The 26,439-nt window shown below is 36.1% G+C and overlaps 1 protein-coding gene and 1 long non-coding RNA gene across 9 annotated transcripts in view; both read left to right on the forward strand.

The window, feature by feature from the left end:
* AKT3 (AKT serine/threonine kinase 3) overlaps positions 1-26,439 on the forward strand; it is a 331,186-nt gene that overhangs the window by 106,957 nt on the left and 197,790 nt on the right. The gene's annotated exons all lie outside the window — the stretch shown is intronic.
* LOC116526136 lies at positions 8,229-10,387 on the forward strand. Its single transcript, XR_004257987.1, has 2 exons — positions 8,229-9,067; positions 9,392-10,387. It is a non-coding gene; the product is annotated as an uncharacterized LOC116526136 (long non-coding RNA).

Here is a 26,439-nt window from a genome sequence, read left to right on the forward strand (position 1 = left end):
TGTACAGCTGTACAGTGTATTTGTGCTTTGAGCTAAGTGTTATTACCAGAGGCAAAGAGGCAAAAAGCTAAAAATTTAAAAAGTTTATAAAGTAAAAATGTTACAGTAAGCTAAGGTGAGTTTATTATTGAAGAAAGAAAAATATCTTGTAGCCTAAGTGTATAGTGTTTATAAAGTCCACAGCAGTCTACAGTAATGTCTTAGATCTTCATATTCACTCACCACTGATTTCCCGAGTCACTACTAGTCCTACAAACCCCATTCATTGTTAAGTGTCCTGTACAGGTGTACCACTTTTTTTTTTTTTTTTTTTAAATCCTGTGTACTGTATTTTTACACTACCTTCTCTATGTTTAGATATATCTAGTTCACAGATACTTACCATTTTGTTAAAATTGCCTATAGTATCATGTTATTCAGGTTTGTAGCATAGGAACTAGGTGTGTAGTAGGCTATATCACCTAGGTTTCTGTAAGTACACTCTATGATGTTCACACAGTGAGGAAATTGCCTAATGATGCATTTCCCAGAATGTATTCCCATCATTAAGTGATACATGACTGTAATGGACTAATGCGATCTGCTATTCTTTTTCCTTTTTATAGTTTACACTATATGTTTTTAAACAATACTTCAGTGTTTCAGTTTATTTGTGAACTTTGATTTGTGCACTCATTCACACACTCATACATACGTTTATTCACTGCTTCATAAATTCTTTATTGATCAAATATTATTTATTCGAAGTGCTAGTGAGATAAAGGAGTTACAGCATCGCACAGTGCTGACATAGTCAACAGCCCTCATGGACTTGACAGTGCATTTATCACTGGAATGGATTTAAGAGAATTAGCACAGCAAATTTTTTTCCATTGAGAGTTCATGCCATATTTGACTTTTGGATTTTCTTAGATATTAATACATTTGAAAATCTTGACTTTAGAATTAGGCTAATGGTTACAGGTATACTTCAGTTTATTGAGCTTTGTTTCATTGTACTTTGTACATACTGCGTTTTATACAAATTGAAGATTTGTGGCAACTCTGTTGAGCAAGTCTGTGTCATTTTTTCTAACAGTATATGCTCACTTCATTAGCATTTTAAGCCATAGTGTTTTTAATTAAGATATGCACTTTTAAAAATATGTAATGCTATTGCACATTTAATAGACTGTAGTATAATGTAAATATAACTTTTATATGAGCTGGAAAACCAAAATTTCACGTAACTTCCTTTATTGCCATATTTATTGTAGAGGTGTATAATTGAACCCAAAATATCTCTGAGATATATATAGATTTTGATTTCTTCACTACATATGTTTATAATGGTTAGCTTATACTCATTGGCATTCTGAAATTTCCTTTTTTTCCACTTAATATTGTTTTTGTGCTCTGTGCAATGTAGTTACAGCTTTAGCTAAAGCTATTGATAGGTTATGCCTTTTAGCTGCTGTATAGTATTCCAATTGAATATGTGGTGCTACTTTTTATTCTTTAATTGATAAGACTTTTAGAATATTTCCCCCTTTCCTCTTCTGTTCAGTCAATAGCACAATAATTGAGGTCTTTTATGAGTCAAAACTTTAAACAGCTTTGAAAAAGAACTATATTTTAAAATAGAAGTATTGAATTTTGCCTTTAATATTTTTGATATTTGGCAGAAAGTTCCAGGTGAGTTAGTTTAAATTGAGTCTAGTTTGTATGCTTTTCATACCTTACCAGTGAAAGTCCTGAACTGGTCATTTTACTTGGAATGTATGAAATGGCATAGCATGGTGCTGAACAGGTAAGAGGAAACAAAGGGTAGAAAAGCAGCTAATTATAGTAATTGCAGCTGGTTTCAAAGTACATCTAACAGTTTGTGCATAATGCTTACTTGAAAGCATCATATGGGTGCTAGTTGTGAAATGGAACACCTGTTTGTTGTTGAGCATGTGTTTATGCAGATGATTGTTGTTGTCAAAGCACCTTGATGTAGAGTAGTCCTGTTTACATTTACATTCTCCCCAAAGGATTAACAGTGTTCTCTCAATAAATTTGCAGTCTATTCTCCTCTCAAAGGCTGCTGTTTGGAGGGTGGTGTGAAAGAGGCAACAAGTGCTTGCTAATCACTTGAATATACATAATTAGCTACAGTCTGGTGCACTGGATTCTTTGTAGAACCATAACAATACTGATTGGCAAATGCACATAACAATAGATGTGTCACCATATAGTCCTTGAGAGAGCTTGTTGTTTGTTCATTGGTATTTATTCTTGATTTTTCTCAACAGTAGTTAAATTTTTATTAGTACATGCATTCTTTGCCTATTCTTTTTAATGAACTGGTGTGTCACATAACAACTCTTAAGTCCTCACTAGGAAGTAGTGTTGTAAATTTCTAGACTGCCTAGAGTCTGAGGTTGTTATTTAAAAACACATTTGCTGTATTTAGTAATTCCAAAGATTGAGAAACATCCACTCAGCCACCATCTCTTCTCTTTGGTAGACTCAGCAAGGGAGTGGAGAAGCTTTTTAGTGGAAAAAAGAAGCAGCTTTAGGTGTGCCCTGGTTGGAAGCTGTTGGCATGGGAAAGCTGCAGGTGTGGGTATCTTGTGTGACTGGTCTGGGGAGCATCTTAGCTTTTTCTGGTTGGTCCTGGGTTGTCATTGCCCAAGTCCTGACTGTTCTGGGCTCTTGGCTGTAGAGGTTGTGGTTTGCCATGCTGTGTTAGTTGCCAGTGTTGTGGCTTAGAGTTCTGTGGTTATACCTGGTCTCATTGTTGTTCATTTTATATTCAGCCTGTCAGTGGTAGTAGTGTTAAGATGAGGCAAAGTTTAGAAAAAAAATATGTAAACCTATATGAAGAAGAATATTAAGTAAATGATGCAGATGGCATGTGGATATGACACAAATTGTGAAGGTGGTAAATGAAATTAGGAAGAAAGGAAAAACTGTTACATGGTAATTACATATGAGGCATTTCACCGAGTGTTTTCCCATTTTATTTCATTTTACTTTCTTAAAAGCTCCACAAATACGATATAATCCTGAAATTAGAAATGAGGATACTGAGAGTTACTGAAGTAAATTGGTCCATGGTTGCACAGCTAGTAACAGGAGCTAGAATTCTAACTCAGAGCTTACTGACTTGAAAGATGTTACTCTGAAAAGAGGCACAAACTATTAGTTTACAAATGTGACAGCTCCGTGAATGGAGATCCTTCAGTGCTTCACTTTTAGTACCTTCTATTTGTCTTCACAGAACACTCTTTTTGGATAAAGAGTATTTAAAAAATAATCTCTCTATTGATTTTTAAATACCTGCGGTAGCTAGTTTCCAAGTCTGCAGCTATGTACTTCCTTCTTTCAGGTTGGCCTCAGTATGTGCGTAGAGGACAACTTGGCTCATCCTAGTTACTGTTGCTCTACTGAGACCATCAAATAAGAGTGACTCAGAGCTTCCTTGTTACCTCCTCTTCTTGCCCCTTAGTTCTTGTTGTATATCAAAGCAAGTGTTTTCTAAATTCTTGTAGATTATTTGTTCTCTATTGCCTTATTATTGGTGATACTGCATGCCATTTATCTTAAAAGTATGGATGGTAGAAAACGTGAACTGCTACAGCAACGTAATATAGATCTACAGCAGGCTTATATATTTTTTTGCTTTCATTTTGGCTTGTGGTAGATACTTACATATAAGATTTTTTGCTCTGAGCAGAAATAATCAAAATGTCACGGGATCCATCAGGTTCACTTCGCCAGCCAGGAACCTTTGTGGCTGGTGGCATCCTGCTTGAGTTTCACTCATGCCCACTGTGCTTGTTCCACCCACTTGGCCTGGCAGCTTGCCCAACCTGGATCCCATGCCTGCCGAGGGCAAGCCAGGTGCAGAGCAGTGATGGGTGTGTGAGAGAGCTAGTGCACGGTCCGGCCATAGTGCATAGCCAGGTTTGCTGGCTGCTGTGGTGGGGTGGGCAGCTCTGGGTGCTGGCACAGGCACTGGCTCCCTGCCAGGCTGCAGTTGGACCAGGCCTACACAAGCAGCTTTCACTGCAGGTGCCGGTGTCTGGAAGAGGGGAATGAGGTGGCACCCAAAACCTTGGGGACACCAGCAACTGCAGAGCCCCAAGGAGTGGGTGAGGTGTGCTCTCTCTCTCTTGCCATCCACAGGTTGGTGAGCAGGGGGAGCATGTTTCAGCATGTTCAGTCCTATCACCTCACTCCAGCTCCCAGGCTGGCCCAGCACAACTGCCATTTCCTGTCACATGGGGCAGCTGTCCAGTCTGGCTGTGTTACAGCTCTGGCTTGGGAAATCATGAGGTCTGGGCACTTAGAAGGGTCACTGTTCTTCACTTCTACAGTCAGGCGAGTGGGAGCATGTCACCACCCACAGCTTGGTGAGCTGGCCAGGAACGCGTTGTAGCCCTTTTCACGCCCAGTGTTGGGTGGGTCCCGAGTTCTGGTCCTTCTTCCAGGAAGAATGAGGTTCGGTGGACAACTGGAGGGTGAGCAAGGTGAAGTTTTATTGAGCGGCAGCAGAACAGATCAGCAAAGAGGAGACCCAGATTGGGTAGGTAGCTCCTACTCTCAGGTGGGTAATCCTGACTTGTGTTTGAGTCCAGCTGAAGCTGGGGGTTTGTATGGGTTTAGAATGGCGGAAGTGCATGCTGATTGGCCTATGGGTGGGCCTGGAAAAAGCACCATTTGATTGGCTGAAGGCATAAAGGGAATTCTCACTCCAAGTTGTGGACTCCACCTGGCACTGCTAGCTGGGTTTTCAGGCTTCACGCTGTGTGTTACCAGAAGGTTGGGTTTCACTGGGAACAACCAGTGCCTATCTGCCTGGGAATTTGTCTGCCTCCTGCCACTATCACAATTTTATTTCTGAAATATACAAATATTTAAAGCTGTTAGGAAGGTGTCAGTAGAGAGACTTGGAAAATACAGGCAAGATGAAAGTAAATTATTTTGGTAATAAAATGACCAATTTCATTAGGGAAAATATATACATAAAGAAGAACATTATAATCTCTAACTTACTGTCCAGAGATGTTACTAATATTTTATGTTTCCTTCATCTTTTGTCTATGCATATATTTTTATATATTAAAAATCCAGCATTTGGAATTTTGTATCTTGCTTTTTTCTCTTAATATTATAAACATTTTCCCATATCATTATAGACTTTTAATATGCATTTTACAATTATTTACCTAACAGTTCTCCATGATCATTAGACAGTTAAGATAGATTTCAGATTTTTTTTTTTTTTTTTTTTTTGAGACGGAGTTTCACTCTTGTTACCCAGGCTGGAGTGCAATGGCGCGATCTCGGCTCACCGCAACCTCCGCCTCCTGGGTTCAGGCAATTCTCCTGCCTCAGTCTCCTGAGTAGCTGGGATTACAGGCACGTGCCACCATGCCCAGCTAATTTTTTTTTTGTAGTTTTAGTAGAGACGGGGTTTCACCGTGTTGACCAGGATGGTCTCGATCTCTTGACCTCGTGATCCACCCGCCTCGGCCTCCCAAAGTGCTGGGATTACAGGCTTGAGCCACCGCGCCCGGCCCAGATTTTTTTTTTAAGGTAGATTTTTACAAGTCAAATTACTGGCTCAAAGGATATGGTTACTTTCATGTCTCTGAGGCACTTGATTTTGTTTCTGGAAAGGTTGTACCAATTTATGTTCTCACCATATTCTCATGCTTTAAACTGAGTACACATGCTCTTATTTTGACTTGTATTTTGAATTCCATCCTTTTAATTTTCAAAATCTCAACTTTAATCATTCCCTCTCTTGTATTACCAGTCTCTCCCTCACTGCTTTATCATTCACATCAGCATATAAACATGCAATAATATCTTCCATTCTAAAAAGAAAAACCCTCTGCTGACACATAGTACTTGCCATTCCACCACTGCCTCTATTTCTGCATACCCTTTAATAAGATTTATTGAATGCTTTGTCCACACTGGCATTTTACGTATTCTCACCTTGTATTAATTTTCTGCTCTAAACTCTAGTTTATTTGCATTTCTTACTCCTCTGAAGAGTCTAGTAAAAATAATTGACATTCACGTGAACATTTTTCTCTTTCTGTTTCTCCATCTGTTAATACCATTCAGCACAAGTAGCAACTCAGTTCTTGAAACCCTATCTTGGTTTCTCCTAACTCATTGGCTATTCCTTCTTGACTTTTTATCAGTTCTTGATATGCTATCTAATGCCTTCGTATTGGAGGGCCATGTGACTCCATCTAGGACTCCTGCTGAGAACAAATCCTGATGTGTGTGATGAATTATATTGCTTGCTGAGAGCTGTGGCAAGGAAAACCGAACCAGCCCCTAAAGCGGAAAACTGCTCAGGGCGTTCTAAAACAGTAAACAATATGGATATGTCTCACACCAGATGAACTAGTTCTTTGAACACAGGATATGTGACTCTGCCTCCATTGTTCCCTCATAAAGAATGCTTTCTGATTTATCTTTAACCTATAGTGAACATACACTAGCTGCCTGGCTAGTTTACCTTTAATCAATGAAAGAACATAGAGCATCCGCTTATTAAACTTATCACTGGAATGCAAAGAGTAAATACGTGGGTCAGAGCCTGCTCTGGGCTCTCAGCTGGGAAAGCTGTCAGCCCCTGGATTCCCACCTTTGCACTCTATTTCTATGTCTGACTCTTAATTCCATCACTGCTACCTGGGTTGGGGTCTCCACCATCGAGCTGGTCTCAGCAGACTCCTCTCTCTCAGGAAAAACGAAATTTCCCTGAAGTCTTTTTGTCTCTAAAAACTCTTTTCCTCTTCTGGGATGTCTGGCATATGACTCTTGCATTAGAGTCCGTAGACTGTAAATGAGTTTGTGCTTTTAGTGATATGTACTTTAAAACTCACTGATATTAGCTTTATTAAGGCTTCAGATTTTTGAAAATTTTCTTTCCAGTGGTTATTCTTTGAAATCTTGATGAACTGACAGTGTATGACCAGAACAGTTTTTCTGCAGAAGCATTGTGATTGCCTTTCTGGTCCTATCTGCTCTCATAAAGTTTTAGGTGAAAAAAAAGTTTTCTGATCTAAATTCACAATTGCTAGTATGATGCATTAGCATGCTGTAAGTTCACAAGAGCCCCTTGAATTATATTCCTGAATGATTAAAACTTAAAATTGGCATAGTATCAAGTACTGGCTGCCCAAGTGTCTCCCTTACAGTCTATAGATAGTTTATTGCCTGTCACAGAAAGGGAGAACACCACCTGGTTAGAACTTCGGCAGTGTCTTGGAGGGAAGAATGCAAGGATAGTATGTACTGATTGGTTTGGTTAAGGGTGAGTCAATTTGTGTGTGTGTGTGTGTGTGTGTGTGGATTGGATAAGGACCATTATGCAATAACAGGGGATTCAAAGACTCTTACAAACTGTTGGCACTTTCTGCTGAATAGTTGATGCATGTTTCAGGAATTTGCTGTAATGATCAATCAAACCTTTTGCCAGAGTGAGGCTCCCTGAATAGTCAAACCGTGTTAATGTACACTGTAAGTTGTTTAGAAAGTTGGTAGTTTTAGTCTTTAAGTTGTATGAAGTTTGCATTAACCTGTTAGTGTCATAGGACTACAGCATATACTACATCAGGCTCTTAGGATGGCTTTCACTTAACTTTTGAGAGATGTAGCTGAGTGCTCTATAGTTAGGTGAGTTCTTATAAAATGTCAGCATCCCTCTATGCCTAACAAATCAATATTATAATTATCTTTTTAAAAACTACTTGGATTATATCTATTAAATTTTTTAGTTTGATACTTACAAAATAGTTATGATGCTTTATTTTCTTGGTTCTCTTTTTTTTTTTCTCCTTTGCTAGAATAAGGGTGGAGGTTCCTTTTCTGTAGACTTAAGAAAGAGGATGTGAAACTTGGTTTCATGAGTTCTAAATACTCCAAGTTATTGTTGCAAGAAGAATAGGGCTTTCAATTTTGCAGTGTCACCCTATAAATTACAGTGACGGGCAAGAGTCCTAATAATAATAATAACCTTTTTGGGCTGGGCACAGTGGCTCATACCTGTAATCCTGCCACTTTGGGAGGTTAGGTGGGAGGATCATTTCAGGCCAGGAATTCTAGACCAGCCTGGGTAACATAGCAAGACCCTGTCTCCACAAAAAATGAACAAAATTAGCTACGCATGCTAGTGCATGCCTGAAGTCCCAGCTACTTGGGAGGATTGCGTGAGCCAAGAGATCAAGACTGTGTTGAGCTGAGACTGTCCTGCTGCACTCCAGCCTGGGCCACAGAGCAAGACTCTGTCTCAGTCAGTCAGTCAGCTAATTTACTTTTGGTAGTAGGCTGATTTATTAAGACTGACCCTAGGATTAAATGTTGTCATTTGTCTGCCCCTTATTTTTCTTCCCTTAACAATTGCGGTGGTGAGCTGCCTTGTCCTGACTTTGACCCACAATGTGTGTTCAGCCTCAGGACTTATTATGTAGATTATGCTCCTTTTAAATGTTAATGTTTCACATTTATGCTTGTGTGAATTGCTCATTTTCTGTCATAACCTGGGGGTATGGAAGGAATCTGTTGAAGACCAAGGAGGTAGGCTTTACCACAATACTGACATCTTTCTTCTCAGCTCAGGCAGGGAGCCTTGGCTAGCTTACCTATTGCAGCTGCCTCAAAAGGAGGTGATTGGCAGAATCCTACCTGCTTTGCTTTGACTTTTCATTGCTAGAGTGTGCTGAAGGATGCCAGATGTTTGGGGAAAACAAGTTCCTTTTGGCTTTCAATCCCTATTCTTGCCAAATTCTTACCTGCTTTTTCATGAGGATGCCCTGGCTTGCAAGAAAAAAAGACAAAAACATAAATTTGACTCTTAATTTGAGCATTCTGACCCATTTTCAGCTTTATATATCCTTGGTCCATTTTTCTTCCTGTTGTTTTGACAACTTTCATGGTGGTGAGACTGAGTGCCTATTCATAGATAGAGAGCTTTCTCTTGCGTTGAAAACAAGAATGATGGTTGATAAGTTGAACAACCACAGACAAGATTTTCAGGAAAATTGGTAACTTATTTTGAGAATTTACTGCTGTGCCGGGCGCGGTGGCTCAAGCCTGTAATCCCAGCACTTTGGGAGGCTGAGGCGGGTGGATCACGAGGATCGAGACCATCCTGGTCAACATGGTGAAACCCCGTCTCTACTAAAAATACAAAACATTAGCTGGGCATGGTGGCGCGTGCCTGTAATCCCAGCTACTCAGGAGGCTGAGGCAGGAGAATTGCCTGAACCCAGGAGGCGGAGGTTGCGGTGAGCCGAGATCGCGCCATTGCACTCCAGCCTGGGTAACAAGAGCGAAACTCCGTCTCAAAAAAAAAAGAAAAAAAGAAAAAAAGAAAAGAAAAAAAAAAAAAGAGAATTTACTGTTGTAAGTTACAGAAACTGAACTTAAATATTACTAAACAACCATATTAAATATTTGCCATATTTTAAGTTGTTCTCTGCGTTGAGTTCACGTTATAGGTGTAAAACATATTTAGTAAGTAGGTCAAATTATATTAACCTATTTTTTTTCCCGTAGGTTAAAAGACACCTGACTCTTCCAGATAATTTTTCAGATTTTACCACTGGAATTTACTTATATATCCCCTAATACTTATATAATCAATCTTGCTCTGTTATTTACCTTTCATAAGTACTTGAAATGGATATGGCTTACATATTGGGGTGTGGGTTATCCTCCAGATGAAACTCCAAGTTTATCAAACTTAAGATCCGTTATAATGCCCAGCAACAAAATAATTAAAACAGACTTGAAAAGATGAGTAGCACCCTAGCATACTAGACATTAATGTTGGAGGTATTAAATTCCAGATCCGGCTGTACTAGGCCTTTATGAGAACTAACCTCTTAAAAAGGTCAGCAGCTTTCCTAGGCTTCAAAGTGCCAGAAAAATGAGTGAATAACCACGTTTCTGTGTGTACTTTTAGCTATTACTTTGAAAATTGTAATAACTTACATATTGCCTGTCTATTTTGAATCAGCTGTGACATCTGTATTCTTTTCATTAAATCATCTAAATTATATAAACCAATTGCCACTAATTTTTCTTGGCAATAGTGCTTTGGAAGAATTAAATATATTTGAACTGTATATTGAAGTAGCCAAAGTGACCTTCAGAAGGAATGTAAGTATCTTAAACATAATATTTTGTCTTACTTAGTTGTCACAAGGACATTATTTGGATGGTCATGTCCCCCTACTCTTAGCCCTTGCAAATCTCCATGTGCAGTGAGCAAGCAGTATTACTGCTGGAGTATATTCTTGTCTCTGAAGTAGAGACACAAAAAGGGCTGAGCTCTGGTGCTCTGTTATTCTGCTAGATTGGTCACAAATTTCTGGAGAATTGTGTTTTTTTTTCCTTCACCTTTGCAGATAGCACTGTGCCCCTCTGGAATACTTTACTCACTCTAGCCACTGGTGAAGTCCTATCCATCAATCCTTCAAGTTATAGCTCAAGTTTTACCTCTTTTATCTTGCCTTCCCCTTGTCACCATTTGAAAGTAAATTCTTTCTTCTGAAACTCTGTTGGCACTCTTCAGAATTTTCTTATTGCCCTTACTGAAGTTTAATTTTTTTTTCCTTAAAGAGAAGGTCTTACTCTGTCTTTGAGACTAGAATGCAGTGGCCCTATCATAGCTCACTGCGTCCTCAAACTCCTGGGCTCAGGTGAACCTCCAAGCAGGTAGAACTACAGATATGCATCATCATGCCGGGCTAATTTAATTTTTGTTTGTTTTTGTCTAGACAAGGTCTTGCTATGTTGCCCAGGCTGGTCTTGGACTCCTGGCCTCAAGTGATCCTCCTGCCTCAGCTTCCCAAAGTTCTGGGATTACAGGCCTGAGCCACTGTGCCCAATCCTACTTTTGTTTCTTGTATACTTGCTTTTCTTTCTAGATTGTAAGATATCTTCTAACAATAGTTGCCTTTTCTTCATCTTGTTTTCTTCAGAACCTGATAAGTATTTTGTTGGCCAGAGATGTGAATGATTTAAGAATGGATTTTTAATTTAAAATTCACTTTCTTCTCCTAGGAGATAATTCAGCTTTTAAGTTACTGTTTCTTAAAGGGAGGGCGATAGTCCACTTATTAGAACCCCCTTTAATCCTTGTTAAAAGTGCAGTTTTCCAGAAACTAAAATTAGAACTTGTAGGTCTGGATTTTAGAAGACAGATGCATTTGTATTAAGTGCTATGGCAAGTCATATTTACATGAAAACTTAAGATTCATTCTCTTAAATTATTATGGAAATCAATAAGAAGATGTTTTTCAGCTTAGAGATGTTTATTTTATACTCAATTTTGTAAAAATATATAATTAAGACACCACAAGTCTTATAATGTAGAAAGATTCCGTACTTTTGCAGTTGAAAAAAATATGCCTTTGGAAACTAACTTCTTTATTGATACTCAGTTTTTGGTCTTGATTACTGATTTACTCACATAATAGTTCTCAAATGTATGTAGATTTAAGGAACAAAAAATAGAGATATTACTGACTGAACTAATTATAATTAGTATGTAAAGTAGAAAATTGTACAACTGCACACTCACTGATAGTCTTATCTTTCTCTGGATTGCTTTTTCTTTTTTTCCTCAATTTTTACATATGTCAGCCTGACTTGTATTATCTTGTTTAACATTTGCTGTAACTTTTTCTTTTGAGGACCCCAGGGATGAGGGCCTTGTCTTCCCTCCTGTATCACACAGCATTGTTACAATGGCTCAGAAAAGCATTTCTGAGTAATTTGAGGATTGTTCATGTTTGTTATAAAATGAAATTTGATGTATCTGACTCAGAAAATAAGCATACAAATTTTGTAGAATTCCATTTTAAATGAATTTTCTTGAGAGAGACAGCTTCAACTTGAATTTTGCAGCAGTATTTAAAATGAAGCCAATGAAAACACCTTTTTTTCTTGAGATACAGGGTGTTACTTTGTCTCTCAGGCTGGAGTGCTTTATGGCTCACTGTATCCTCTACTTCCTGGGCTCAAGTGATCTTTCACCTCAGACTCCCAAGCAGCTGGAACTGCTGGCAGGCTCCAGTATTCTTGGCTAATTTTTTTTTTCATATTTTTGTAGAGGCAAGAGCTCTACCCAAGTCTCAAACTCATGTCATATCCTCATGCCCTTCTGCCTTGGCCTCCCAAAGTGCTGAGATTACATGCATGAACCACAGTGCTTGGCCTCAGTGAAAACACTATTCTTTATTGTGCCATTTTCCATAGGGGTTGGTGGCTAGATTGTACTTTGTGGTTGTGAAAGTAATGGTGAAGTGTAAAGGCTTTGAGCGTAGGGATCAGATCCTTGAATCAGTAGTAATGTAAGTGAGAAGTATGAATATGCTATAGACTAGAATTATCTATAATTTTTAGAGAACATTTAACTTGCATTCTTAGATCTGGAGATGGAGGGGCAGTTGATTCAGACTACTTTGGCTTCAAAGTGATAAATTCTGTATTTGCCTCTACTAGGACGTATAGAAAAAGAAAATAGCTTTGAAAGTATGGCTCTTTCTTCTTCTTTTTCTCAATAGTGACAGGCATCTATGAATAGTGATGAATTGAGGAAAACTCCTAGGCTAGACGTTATCTTGACAGTTGGTGGACAGATGCTCCTGATTTGAGTGTGAGACTGAGGTATTCAGAAAGCACTTCAAAACACTCTCCTATGCCAGCTAACATTATTTTCATTATATTGTGATTGAGTTTTTAGTTGCTTTATAATAATCCCTCAGATAAAGGGCGTGGTGTGAGCTGGGAAAAATAATTATGGTTTACTTTGAGCATAACAACATATAGCCATTTTTATAAATTGTTTTTCAGACCTTATTACTTATAAACTAATGTATTAAAAACACGTTAACAATTTCACCTTGAACATTTTGAATGAAAATAATAAATATTAATGTTTAAATCAAAAGTGGCCTTAATAATTTTGAAAATGGGTGCCCAGACTTACTGCATTTCTTCAGAAAGATTAACTGCTTCCTAGACAAGATACTTACAGTGATATTTGTTTTTATATTGCTAATGTCTAATATAATATTTGAGGTATAATTTGCCATATTTTTTTTTCTGAGTTAGTTGATGTTTTATTGAAGACATGAATCTTTACGTGATTCTCTCCATTTAGGAAGAAATTTTTACATCTTTTTCAGAGGGCGTTGGGCAGGTCATTCTCATTCTGGGCTCTAGTTTGGAATTTGTTCTTCTTAGTCTGAAGGAAGTTGTTGACTTTCTGTGTGTATTAGAAGGGCCTTCTTAAACTTTATGCTTTGGTCTGGGGGTATGATGATCACTAGAAATGGTGAAGTTATGTGATGGCAGAATGCCTTTTATAAAACAAATTTTGGCAATTATGTTGTTTTCTCCTTAGCATTTTACTCATATGCATGTACTCAGCATGCACAGAACATTTAGAAATGTTAAAATTTATATGGAGCTGCTTTAATGGAACTATTATAAAGTAAATTTAGGATGTTGCTATTTTAATGTATATCTTTTTCTCTGAAGTTTTATAGTATAATGTTTCTCTTTTATGATAACCAGTTCAAATGTAAGCATAATATAATAAAACCTTACTCATGCAGTCTAGTTTTTGCAACAAGAATATAGCAGATGTGTCAAAAATATATGAATTGTTCTTAATGTTAAACTTTTGTTTGTGAGAATAACGTTATACCTGCTGTGACCTATTAAGCTGTGTAAATTTCAGTGACTGTAAAATTAAAATGTATTCATAGCCAAAATGTGTTTGGAAATTATTTGGAATGTCTCATGCTTGGCTCCCTTAGAGATTTTATTATGTAATATGTAAAAATTTAAATCTGCTATAAAAATGGAAAATTATTAATATGCCTATGTTACTTAGAAGTCGTCTAGAAAATTACAATACCTAGGTTACATTTATCTTTTCTTAAAAAAGTTATCTGTAGGGTAATCTCACCTCTGATGTGCCTTGCCTGGGAGCAACAGAAGTGTCAACTAATACTATACAAATTTGTTTCCTGTTAGCAGTGACATTCTTTAATTCTACAAATATTTTGATACCTTCTAAAAGTAGCTACGATTACATTGGCATAGTAAATTTCCCAGGGTTAGTAACTCCTTTTTCTCTTCATTATGTAAAAACAGTAAGAAAATACAAGAATCATAAGAGTACTACTTGTTTATATTTGATAGTATAGTAGTGGAAAGAGAATGATCCCTTTCCTCCCCATCATAAGGGTTATGGCCAACACTCCTATAACAAAAGACAGGTTAACAAAAGCATAACAAATGTATTTAATCATAGTTTTACGTGACACGGGAACCTTCAGAATGAAGACCCTAAAGGATACAGAGACAACTATCCATTTTTTAATGCTTGGGTTCAGTGAAAAATGGACCGCCATGTAGAAATAGGACTGGACAAAAAAAATTATGATCTAATACTAATAGACTCCATGCAGAAACTCAGCAAGACCTGGCTGTTCAGATTCTTCTTGGCTTCTGTCTTGTGATATTTTTTCCTCCAAGGTATGGGACAGGACCCCTCTGGAATGAGGGTCTTATGACCTGCTACTGGATACGGTAGCAGGGTCAGAGAATTTCTACACAGAATTTCTGTCTAGGCCACTTCCTAGACAGAAAGGTGAGGGGAAGGTTAGGGTAGTAATTCTAGTTTTTATGGCTGGCTTTGGAGAAGAGAGTTCTAGTTTTTATTACCTGCTTTGGTGAGGAGAAATTCTGGTTTCTATGACTTGCTTTAGGGGAGAATGAAGGGCCAATGACAGGAGGACAGGAGAAGATGAGAGAGATCTTGGTTCTGAGACTGCTTCTGATGCTTTCCAGTGTCCTTTAGAGCAAAGTGCTTTGCATGCTGAAGTGCCATATTTTGGAATATTTTTTGAGCCCAGTATTAGCCCTATTTGCCAGTGGAATATGTTGTGGCAGGTAATTTAAAAGAATGGCTTACATGCTTATTTTCCCAAGAGTATACCGTGAGCTTTTGGGAATAGTTGGACCATCTGGGAATACATACAAAAATAAAAGGAAAAGGACAAGAGATTACTGCATTTTGATTGGCTCCAAATTGCATTAACCCTTAATATGTATCTACTTTATAATTTTAAGATACTAATATTTGAGGAGATCTCTTTAATCAAATTACTGGTTTAAGATAATATTGTGATATTAACAAGTCTGTTTTTTTTCTCCTGATATCTTTTAGACCAGAACAGACAGGCCAGGTCAGGCTGAGATCCTGTTTATGATAAAAATCGTAGAACTCTAGGTAGTATCGATAAAACACATGAAGATTATACTTAGCTTTTAATTATGTTTTGACTCTTGCTTATGTTTGATTTAGAACTTTTTAATATTAATTTCTTTTTATTTTGGCATATTCAAAAAGATTTTAAGATAGTTTTTATTTTGGCAAATATATGTAACATAAAATTGGTCATTTAACCACTTTTAGACATACAATTGCTTTCATTTCTTATGTCTCTCATAACACTAAGGCTATTAAATGAGTGTTTAAGAGTATATAATAGATGTTCAGTAATAGCAGAGATTGGCCAAACCCATTTGCACATGTTACACCTCCCCTGCCTCTAACACCAATCTAGACTGTTTTTTCCAGCTGCCTTGAAGTTTTGGTGTGGCCATAAGACTGAGTTCTGGCCACTCACATGTGAGCAGAATTAATGCATGCCACCTCTAGGCGTGGCTTATAAACATCTGTGTTCAGTGTTCTTTCATTCTTCCCTTCTGATGGCAGTCATGAAACCAAGGAGATGGAAGAGCCTCTAGAAGGAAGGAGTCTGGGTCCCTGAATCACTGCCATTGAAAGGGAACATTTGTTTTAACCTTTCATGAGCCAGAAACAAAACTTGCATTATATTAAACACTAAGTTCCCATGATTTATCTCTCTTAGCAGCCAGCATTACCTTAACTGATACACTTAATAGTGATGAGAGTACATAACTTACTCAAAATGTACTTCTCATTTCTTAGGAATTGGAATTGGTAGTCAAGAAAACTAAAATTGAACTGAGGAGTGAGACATTGGGGTGTGACTCCAATTGGAGGAGTACTCAGTGTGGAACTTGATGAGATGAATAAAAGAATAATTTGGAATACTTTGTTGGGGAATTGATACAAAAACTTAAAGTTAGCAGAGAGTTATAGTATGAATAGATCAGGAGAGCAGTCTTTGGGAGTTGTAGGAGTAGGGGGGCATTGTAAAATAAGAAAAGTCTGAAAGTTGGATATGATTTAAACACTATTGGTTTTTTATAAAAGGAATTTTTCCACATTCCACATGCAGTTTGGGAATGTTTTTACAATGGCTGTATTGACATACATGATACTCAGAAAAAGGTGGAATGTTTAAATGAATAGAACTGCATACCTATATATCTTGTTTCCTGGGAGTTAGATTCATTACATGAATAATTTCCCTAATTAGTCATTCTCTTAGGGAATGACTTATTTTATCCCAGGAAAATAATTGGATTATGGCTTGTTTTGTGCATATATGAAATCCAGTTTGTTGGGCTTCTACAACACCTAAATATAGTGAAATTTACCTTGTGTTTTGGACATGCAAAATATTGGATAGAATACTCAATTCATTTTACTGGCATTTATTCTTCATATTTAAAGCTGATACAAGTTAACGTTTTGGGCCTTAAAACTGAATTTTATCAGATAATAAAAAACAGTAGCTAGGGCTGGGCACAGTGGCTTATGCCTGTAATTTTTGCACTTTGGAAGGTTAAGGCGGGCAGATCACCTGAGGTTAGGAGTTCAAGACCAGTCTGGCCAGTGTGACAAAACCTTGTCTCTACTAAAATTACAAAAAAATTAGCTGGGCGTAGTGGCACATGCCTGTAATCCCAGCTACTTGGGAGGCTGAGGCAGTAGAGAATCACTTGAACCCAGGAGGCAGAGATTGCAGTGAGCAGAGATCATGCCACTGCACTCCAGTCTGGGAGACAGAGTGAGACTGTCTTTTTTTAAAAAAAAAAAAAAAAAAAAAAAAAAAAAAGGGTAGATAAAATGTTTGTGGCTTTAGATAGCTTTTTTTTTTTTTTCCTAAAAAAAAGCTCTAAAGTGAAGAATTAATAATTAAAAATATACTACGTGACTGACTTGATGTTTCCAATTTTCATCTCCTATGTAAATAGCACAGAATACACACAATCATTGACTTATGGACACCCATGTCCCCAATTGTGTGTATGTTGAAAATGGTTATAAAACATGGGGATTTTCTTACCTCCTGTTCATAATCGCTTCAGCTACAGATCAGATTCCTTTCTAAACAAGTGGTAAGAGACCATCTCAGCTGAGCCTTGAGTGGTGGTTTAGAAGCAATTGCCACCTCAGTTGAAGAGGAAAGGTCTTCTGTTTTCTTATGCATAGCATCTAGTATAAAAAGAATGTAGCTCTCTTCTTTGACTTTACAGTTATTCCCATACTTTAATAGGTGTAATCACAGAAATGTATATTCAGCATAACTGGATTCTGACTTATAATTTATTTTAAAAATAGAAGTACTATTCAAAGGGATTTGAGATTCCAGGATTTCTTGCAAGTATAATGTAGAATGTGTGTTTTATGATCTAAATTAAAATTAGCTGGACTTGAAGTCAAAAGAACTGGTTTAATAATATGTCTCTTAACTTGAAATCTTGGTTTCTTATTCTGTAAAATCACAGTAATACTAGAATCTTGCTGTTGAAAGTAACCTATGGGGCAGTTTAATACCACCTTTAACTCAAAACTCAGATTTCTTTTGTAACATCTTTGATATGTGGCCATCCAGTGATGGAGTGCTCCATGTCTTTCTTTTCTTTAATCAGGTGCTTAACAGCTTTGAAACTCTTGAGCATAGAATACCTATGGGAATATTCACATGTGACTTGTCTCTTTAATGTGCAGTAAGGAGAATGAAAGCAAATTATTAAAATATCAAGTAGTTTAACTACTAGAGAGTGCTTTTTCAATTAATGACTTGTAGGAACTAGCTACCATTTATATTAATAATTTTTAAAAATCATAAACTAAATTTTAAATCTCTGACAAAGTAAATGCCGTTGGAACCCAGCCTGTTCATCATGTGAAGTCTGCCAGTGCTTCTAGGATTTTTGAAACTACCTAGTCCTTGAAAATTAAAAATCTTGACCCACAATTTAAAAGCCACTGGGTTAAGGCTCTTCTTGGGAAGACATTTCGATTACCTAGGGTACAGTAATAGTAAATAAAAGACTTTAATACAAATTGAAATTATATGGAAGTTACTTAACATTTCTAGAGTAACACTAAACCACATTCTTTCATGTATTATGTGTTATGGGTAGCATTGCCTGTAAGAGGTAGCAACAAGCCGAGTTTGTGAAGGAACAAAACTTATGAGCGAGCTAAGGAGCTGGTTGGTAGGGTGTGGAAGACGCCCCAGGCATACTGAGATCCCTCCAGGGCTAGGAGGGGAATGGGAAAGAGAGACTAGAGACAGAAGCCAGACTTCACACAATTCCTGAACGAGATAAGGAAAGTGGTTTAATCACCTTCCAGATCTAACGTGCACAAGGGCTACCTATATTCTTTGGATGAACTGTTAGTATTATTAGAATGACCGGTTTTTTCCATGTATTAGCCTCAGTGGATCTTCGTTCCTTGTAACTGAAAGAGCTCTAATAGAGCATTAAGGTCAAAGACCACTATCAGGGTTACATATTTTGCTGAGGCCTACTTCTGAATACCATTCTAGACATGACCCCTTTCCATTGTTTTTTCTACATCATCATCATAAAATGTGAGGTAATTATTTGTTTTTAATTTCTTGGCTCTCTGAATTTAAAATTCTGTTAGGTATTCTCATTGCTTGATTTGTGTTTATTATAGAAATGAAGAGTTTGTTTTGAACTATGCATTGCTTGAGTTTCTGCTGAGGAAGTCCATATCACTGTGTTAGGTTTTTTGCATCTCAAAGTCTTGGATTAGGTTTTGCCATCATTTGTTAGTGCATCAGCAGACCACTACATTATTCTCTTAGTGGTATGCCAGTCTTTGACTTCATATTTGTAAGTATTTAATAGTACCCCATACATTATAAATTAAATTGTATTTGGTACCTGCCAGACTTTATGAGGAATTATTCATATTTAAGAGGAAAACATCAACTTGTTACTTTAGTGGCACATTTTAGTTCATAAAAGATACAACGTAGGTTTATCAAAATGAGAATGTTTACCAGACCACTAGGATCATTTGGTTCTGTGATTCTTATTTATGAACATTTTCTTACAGCTTTGTTCTAATTACTCCATTCTCCCTTAGGTAAAGGATATCAGAATTGTGATTATATGAAGGAAGCGTTCTTAAAAACTATGTATTCTTGGAAAATATTTCTTACTAGAAGAAACTTTTAAAAGTCTTAATTTTTCCTTACAGACAGATTTTTTTGCAGTGTTGTCATTGATAAAATGCAAAATGATTTCAGATAGTTTAGAAATTGTTGACAGATTTAACTAACAAAAACTGCTGATCAAATGCTGTAACAACACATTTCCTGAAGTCAAAGCCATCATTATTCTGTTAAATTTTCAGATCTTATATTCACATCCCATTTACCCTAAGTATTATCACTAAATAGAGTATTCACCTTACAGACGTATCAACTTCCTCAACTTGATTTTCCTAATGGAAACAAATTCTTTTTTTTTTTCCTCCCCTAAGAATGGCTTTTTATTCATATGTGATAAAAAGATAAGTCATTTGGTAACACTTTATAACCTGTTTTCAAAATAATGAAAATTTTCTCTTCTTTTTTTTTTTTGTTTCCCTCATTTATTTAACAAGAAGAGGTATTATATACTGTTTCTCTGCACATTTTTAGAAAAAGAATGATCTCCCCCTGCTTTGTAGAGAATGATCCCATATTTTGTTTAACACCAGATAGTATCATGACATTGTTAATACAATAGGATTCACCTGGTTTGAAAGTACACACAGACTTCTGTTATTGGTCACATATTTCTCAAAACATCTGTCTATGTCGAAACCAAAGCCAATCCAGTATAATGAACTTTTCAGACCCATGTTAATATTTGAAAATATTTAGTAAACTGTAAAAGCAGTATACAAAAGTATTTCCATCCAAGGTGTAAATTGGTCATATGGCCCAATACCAGTAGCATAAAAGGAAGCCACTATGACTACACTAGTAGTGGGTGACAAAGTTAATTTCTGTTAAGCCACAATGGAGATTTATTATAGAGAATTAGTAATGGTACTTGTTGGATGAAGCCACTCTTTCTTAATGTAATTATGCCCAATTTTCTGGGTGGGTTCACAGTCTTCTAGAGTAGTATTGGGATGTTAATACCATTGATATGTTTTTAAAGACAGATTACTTCAGGCTTTAGTAAGGACTCTTAGTTCTGTCTCGAACTAATAATACCTTAAAATATTTTGCTTTTTCATGTCCCAAAAATATTGATCAGAAGGATATTTGTGTTCACATGGAAACTGTAGACATTCAGACCAGTGATTTTACTCCACTTGAAATTTAAAGGATTCATATGAGTGCTAGTTGAGTATGCCAGCTTTAGAACATAGTCAATATTGAGTAAATACAGAATATTTTACCTAATAGGCGCACACAGATGGCATTACAATGAATTTACTTCTGATTAATCTTTTTTTTTTTATATGATTTTCTTCTCAGGAAAATGTCATTTTGCTATATATTGTGCCATGATAAGCAGTGCACTAGTGTTATTAAAGTCTTTTTTCAAATAGATTTTTATCGAATTTGGAAGTAGACAAAAATATTAACTCAATTTATGTTTAGATTTTTAAAAAAATGTGAAAACTTTTCTGTATTCTCCTCTCTGTGCCAGATAGGTGTTTGGCACATAGTACTTAATAGCTATTTAATAAATGACAGAATTTCTTGTCCTAAAATTGTTAGGACACATGGAAGGAAATTCTGTTGCATCTAGGTTTACTGATACATACGAGAAAGAGTTACATCTGTTTTAGTGAAATGCAAAATTAAACCAGGTGACCTTTATGACATAGAGCATTCTTACAGTGACATAATATCTTTGAAATTGGTCAGTAGAAATCTTATCAATACCTAGTTTATTCTGTTGGAATTTTCAAAATATACTATACCTTAACTTAGAAACACTCCAATGAACCTGTATTCATTAGTTTTTTGTTGAGTTAAAGAAAAAATATTTTTACGAAGTGGAAACATTGTTTAATTTTGTTTTGCATTTTACTAGATTGCAGTACAAGGCCAGTAAATTAAACCTAGGCAGTTCTGTTCTAATTACACACAACTTCTCTTGAGTATCAGATATTCAAATCCATTTTATGAATATGGTAGAGAGAATAACAACTGTAAAACAAAGCAGTGTGCATGTAAGTGACTGTTAGCGTGCATTTCAGAAAGGATAAATGCTCACCATATGGTACAATTACTGTGTCCAAGTTTTCAAATTAGCTTCTCTCATCCTCCTTATTACTGTCTTTAAAAAGAGAGGAAAAAACCCAACATGATTTATCTACTCTGCAGCAGAACTCTTGACGCAAAACAGCAGCCCAGTTCTGTCCAGTTTTTTTTTCCCCCTTAGCATAATAGAGGCTGTCGGACTTTTTTATACTAATTACTGTGTGAGCCTCAGATGAACCCCCTTCAATTCACAGGGCTTTGTTAAGGGAGGAGCTGTCAATGTGTCTGCCCGTTTGCAGCTGTGCTGTGGCTTTAGCTTGCTTAACATTATGCTGCTTTTTAGACTTGACAGAAGGGATTTTTTTTTTTTTTTTTTTTTTTTTTTTTTTTTTTATTAAGGCAAAGCAGCCTTGTAGCGAAATGGTTTAAGCAGCTGCATTGTAGGGAAGCACAAAGAAGTTATTATTGTGTCTGTTTAGGGGGGTAGGATGGAGGGGGAGATATTCGGCTGCTGTTGATGCCGATTGTTGACTTGCCATCTGCCAGATAGGGAGAAGAAAAAAATGACAGCTCCAGCAGGGTGTTCAAGAGGTTGTTTGGAGAGACGCATAAACATGTGCAGATGTCGAACTGAATAATGGCTAGAACTTGAGACGGTTTATGATGCTGCTGATGTTTGTGCATATACAGAATGAATGTATGTGTGGATTTGGTTAACCAAGGGTACATACTAATTACCATTGTTTTCCTGCCTCCCCCCTCCCTTATTTTGTTAATTAGTTTAGGGGTTTAATACTTCCTCTTCTCTCCCTTATTCATGTCTAGTTTTAGAAAGCAACTTCTTTAAATGGCAATACAAACTTTCTTATTTCTCCATATTGATGACAGATACCGTTTGGTTTAATGTTAGGTGTGAACTGGTAACTGACAAGAGGAGCTTTTGATTAAGAAATCAGTCAGGTGATTTGGTATGATCTTAATGCATACATGAACGTTTTAACACTAGTCAGCACTTAAACTATTTTAAACTGAATCGATTTGTTTTATAACCTACCACTAGGGGTGAGGTAAAGCGTACCCAGTTTATTTTGTAGGTAATTCCATAATTTTGAACTTAAATGTCCTTAGTTGTGAAACAGTTATTTAGTAACCTGGCCTTTTTGATCAATACATATTCTTTTTCTCATGGTTGTCATGGATTCTATAAATGACAGGTGTGCATTTTCATCAAGCATTAATGAGTTGGCTGTATATTTCCTTTTGATACATTCTTGTCATTAGGTGTTAGAGATTTGATATATATGGAATGTTTTCAAATGCTATGATAACACTTATATTTAGATGGAAGTGAGTATGTTTACTTAAATGTCTGGTTTATTACTTTTCACCTTAAATAATTAAGAAGAAACAGTGACCTTAGGTAAAATTTTTACATGTTACTTGTTTTCTAGAACACCAAAAATTTTTGTAACATTTCAAAACCAATCATAATATGAATGGAATAACTAGAAAACAAAAAGAGAAGCTCTGACTTTTCTTGTTTTCCCTTTTTTTCCCCCAAATGTGTACTTATATTACAAAAGAATGTATGTGTGGAGAACTAAAAAGTGCTAATTTTAACTTTTGGAATTCATACCTTCCTGAAACATTTAAGGTTTTGTTGCATAATTATTAAGCAGAAATTGTGTAAAGCATGGTTGAAAGGCCAACGTACTGACAGAGCTTTGTATCCAGAATGATGTCTTTCTGAAAGGATTAAGGGAAGGTTACCTGTTATTTTCAACTTTTCATAAAGAAATATAGAGGTCAGGTCTATCCATAAAAACTTTGTTTTACTGTCAGTTTTTACTCAGGTGACTGTAATCTGTGTTTGCTGAAAAGGCATAGAAAATCATCAGCCACCCTGACTTTTCCTTTGTCTCATGTATTTATTTCTTTTATATAGGTAGCCATGAATATATCCATATTTGTGTGTAGGATTATGTCCATGTGTTTATAGTTTCATAGACAATCCTAATATCCCTACTAAGTTTGGAGGCAAGCAGTATGCCATTTTTTAAGTAGAAGGTTTTGTTATTAAAGTGAGAAAGTATGGTTTGCCAGTGGTCAGGTTATTAATGAGTGACTGGTAAAAACAAGCTTATGCTAGCTTCTATACACAAGCAAACTTCCAGATCTATGCTTTATTAACATATGTTACTTCTAATTCCTTCAGAGCCATTTGCCAAATCTTAATATTTCAATCACCTTAATATGTATACTTGCCTAAGGCAGAATGTCTTTGAAGTTATGAAGACTAGATTTAAAAATCACTTAACTTAGATGAGTGAATTTACTGATAGTCACTTAAGCTCTTTAAATGTGAATTTCTTCATCTTTTGAAAGAAAGAAACAATAAGTGCTATTTAGGGATCTTGTGAAGACAACATGAGTTAATATATTTAGAATGTCCTGAATGAATTAAGTAGTAGCTGTTAGTAATGTTTTTATTAGGTGTTATATGCAAGTCTAGAGCTCTGTAGCTATTACAATTGGAGTATTTATATAATGCTCTGACTATTGCAGAGTAAAAATACCAAGCTATAGAGGCTGTTTAAGAGAATGATCACAGATAAGCTGGTTGCTTCTTGGAACCATATATTTATTTAGTGATTTATGATGGTTTATAAATATGGAGGGAAATCAGTTGTTTAAAGAAAATATAAACACAGTTTTATATAAAAGTATTTTGGAGGCATGGTATTAGTGGTTATGTAGCGATGATGTTTTCACATTTTATTCCTTTTTTTTGAGATGGAGTCTCACTCTGTCACCCAGGCTGGAGTGTAGTGCCGTGGTCTTGGCTCACTGCAACCTCCGCCTCCTGGGTTCAAGTGGTTGTCCTGCCTCAGCCTTCTGAGTAGCTGGGGCTACAGAAGCATGGCACCACACCCAGCTAATTTTTGTGTTTTTAGCAGAGGCGGGGTTTCACTGTGTTGGCCAGGGTAGTGTCAAACCCCTGACTTCATGATCTACCTGCCTCGGCCTCCCAAAGTGCTGGGATTACAGGTGTGAGCCACCATGCCCAGCCAGCTAATTTAACATTTTATTCTATAAAATTATTTTTCTACTTAAAGTAACCTCAACTTATTTTGGAGCTGAATTTTTAACATTCTATAAAATTATTTTTCTACTTAAAGTAACCTCAACTTATTTTGGAGCTGAATTTTTCTCTGCTATGTCCAGTACTTAAACTGTATTTAGGTTATTAAGATTTTGGAATGCATAGTTAATAAACATGATTGTAATATGAGCAAACAACAGTAAAAATAACATTTCTTCTCCTCATGGAGGTTTAAAGCATTATTTGATTGTCACAGCTCTTTATTTTGCTGATGAAGAAACAAATCAAGCTCACTTAGGGATGAAAGTGCTGAGATAAGCAGAAGTGTTTTCTTAGAGAAGAGGATATGGCTTTGGTCGACAGGAGGAAGTCAGTATACTCAGTAGAGTATGATTAATTCCCACACAGATGTAGGTGATGGTTCTTCACGTTTTTCTTTTCAAATTATTGTTTTGGTCCAGCATTCACAGTAGTAAATATTACTCAATAATTTTGGTTGATGAGTCAAGGGATGTTGTACCTGGGAGAGCTGCCTAATTTAGTATTTAAGAGTTGTTTATAGGACTGGGTATAGTGACTAAGAACTTCTGTTTTGGTTTAAAAGAATAAGTTGGTTACACTAGAAAAATAACCCTCACTTTTGAATGCAGTGCTAGTAATGTTTAATGGCACATGGTGATGGGTGCCAATATTTCTAGATAGATAGTCAAGTGTTACAGTCTACATTTTTAAGTAATGGGATGTTTATAAAAAACAACTTATAGTACCAAAGAAGTAGAAATATCCATAGCCTATGAAATGTATCACAAATGAGAATGAAACTGTGAGGACATTTTCACAAATAAGTGAAACCGTACTTGGTATATTTTGAGGATAATTCAGAAAACTTCAGAAACTTTTAGCTTTAATGTGTATTTGAATTGTGCCTCATAAAAATCCTGCATGAATAGTAATTTTTAAAAATATTGGCCAGTATGTTGAAAACAGAGTATTCCACTGTCTGACATATTCTTTAAGGCATCTTGCTAAATGTTTTGGCTTAAAATTTTTAATGTGTTTTAGTTTCAAAAAATCTGATTAAAGATGTGGGTAAACTTGGTAGCACTTTTTAGAACAGAAGATGATTAAGATACAAAAGCAGGAAAAGCATAAACCGTGAAGTTTGTCTATTTTTTTGGCCAAGCCAGTCACTTAGTTGCTTGACACTGGAACACAGCATCAAAGTTCATAATTTTATACTTTTAAGCAAAAATGCATAGAACAGCAGCTGTTGTTTCCTGGCATCTTTTTGAAGAGATACTTAAGTATATATATTTATTATAGAAAAGAATTTTATGACATGACCTTCTTTCCCTTCCCCAAATTTGTAGTATGTAAACTGTTAACCTAGTTACTTTTACCTTTTGTTTTAGTAAAAAAAAAGATTTAAAATTTAATTTAAAATTTTTTGATCTTAAAATATCCATGATTTTATATACTTTAAAATGAATAAAACTGTTTAATTCTAGTAGGTCAAATTTTAAAAATTAATTTATTCAAAATTATGGCAGATAATGGCATAGTTCCTGAGTGGAGAACTATACCTTAAATTAGAGAAGCAAGGACTTTTTTGAAAAAGTAAATACAAATCTAGATAAAACACATTTTTACTAAATGGCAGTCAGTGTCATCCATGTGAGATCTTGCTGTGTGAAAGTAAATTTGCTGTTTACCTGCTTGTAATAATCTTTATCTTCCTTCAATAGAAGTTTTTTTTTTTTCTTTTAATATTAGGGTTCCCTCACCTCTTGTGGGAGAAGTGGTGGGACCTGGAAAGTTGAATAGTGACTAATTAACTTATGT

This window comes from Sapajus apella, unplaced genomic scaffold (genome assembly GCF_009761245.1).
Source record: "Sapajus apella isolate SASKATOON/1434 unplaced genomic scaffold, GSC_monkey_1.0 scaffold49, whole genome shotgun sequence".
NCBI classification, from domain to species: domain Eukaryota; kingdom Metazoa; phylum Chordata; class Mammalia; order Primates; family Cebidae; genus Sapajus; species Sapajus apella.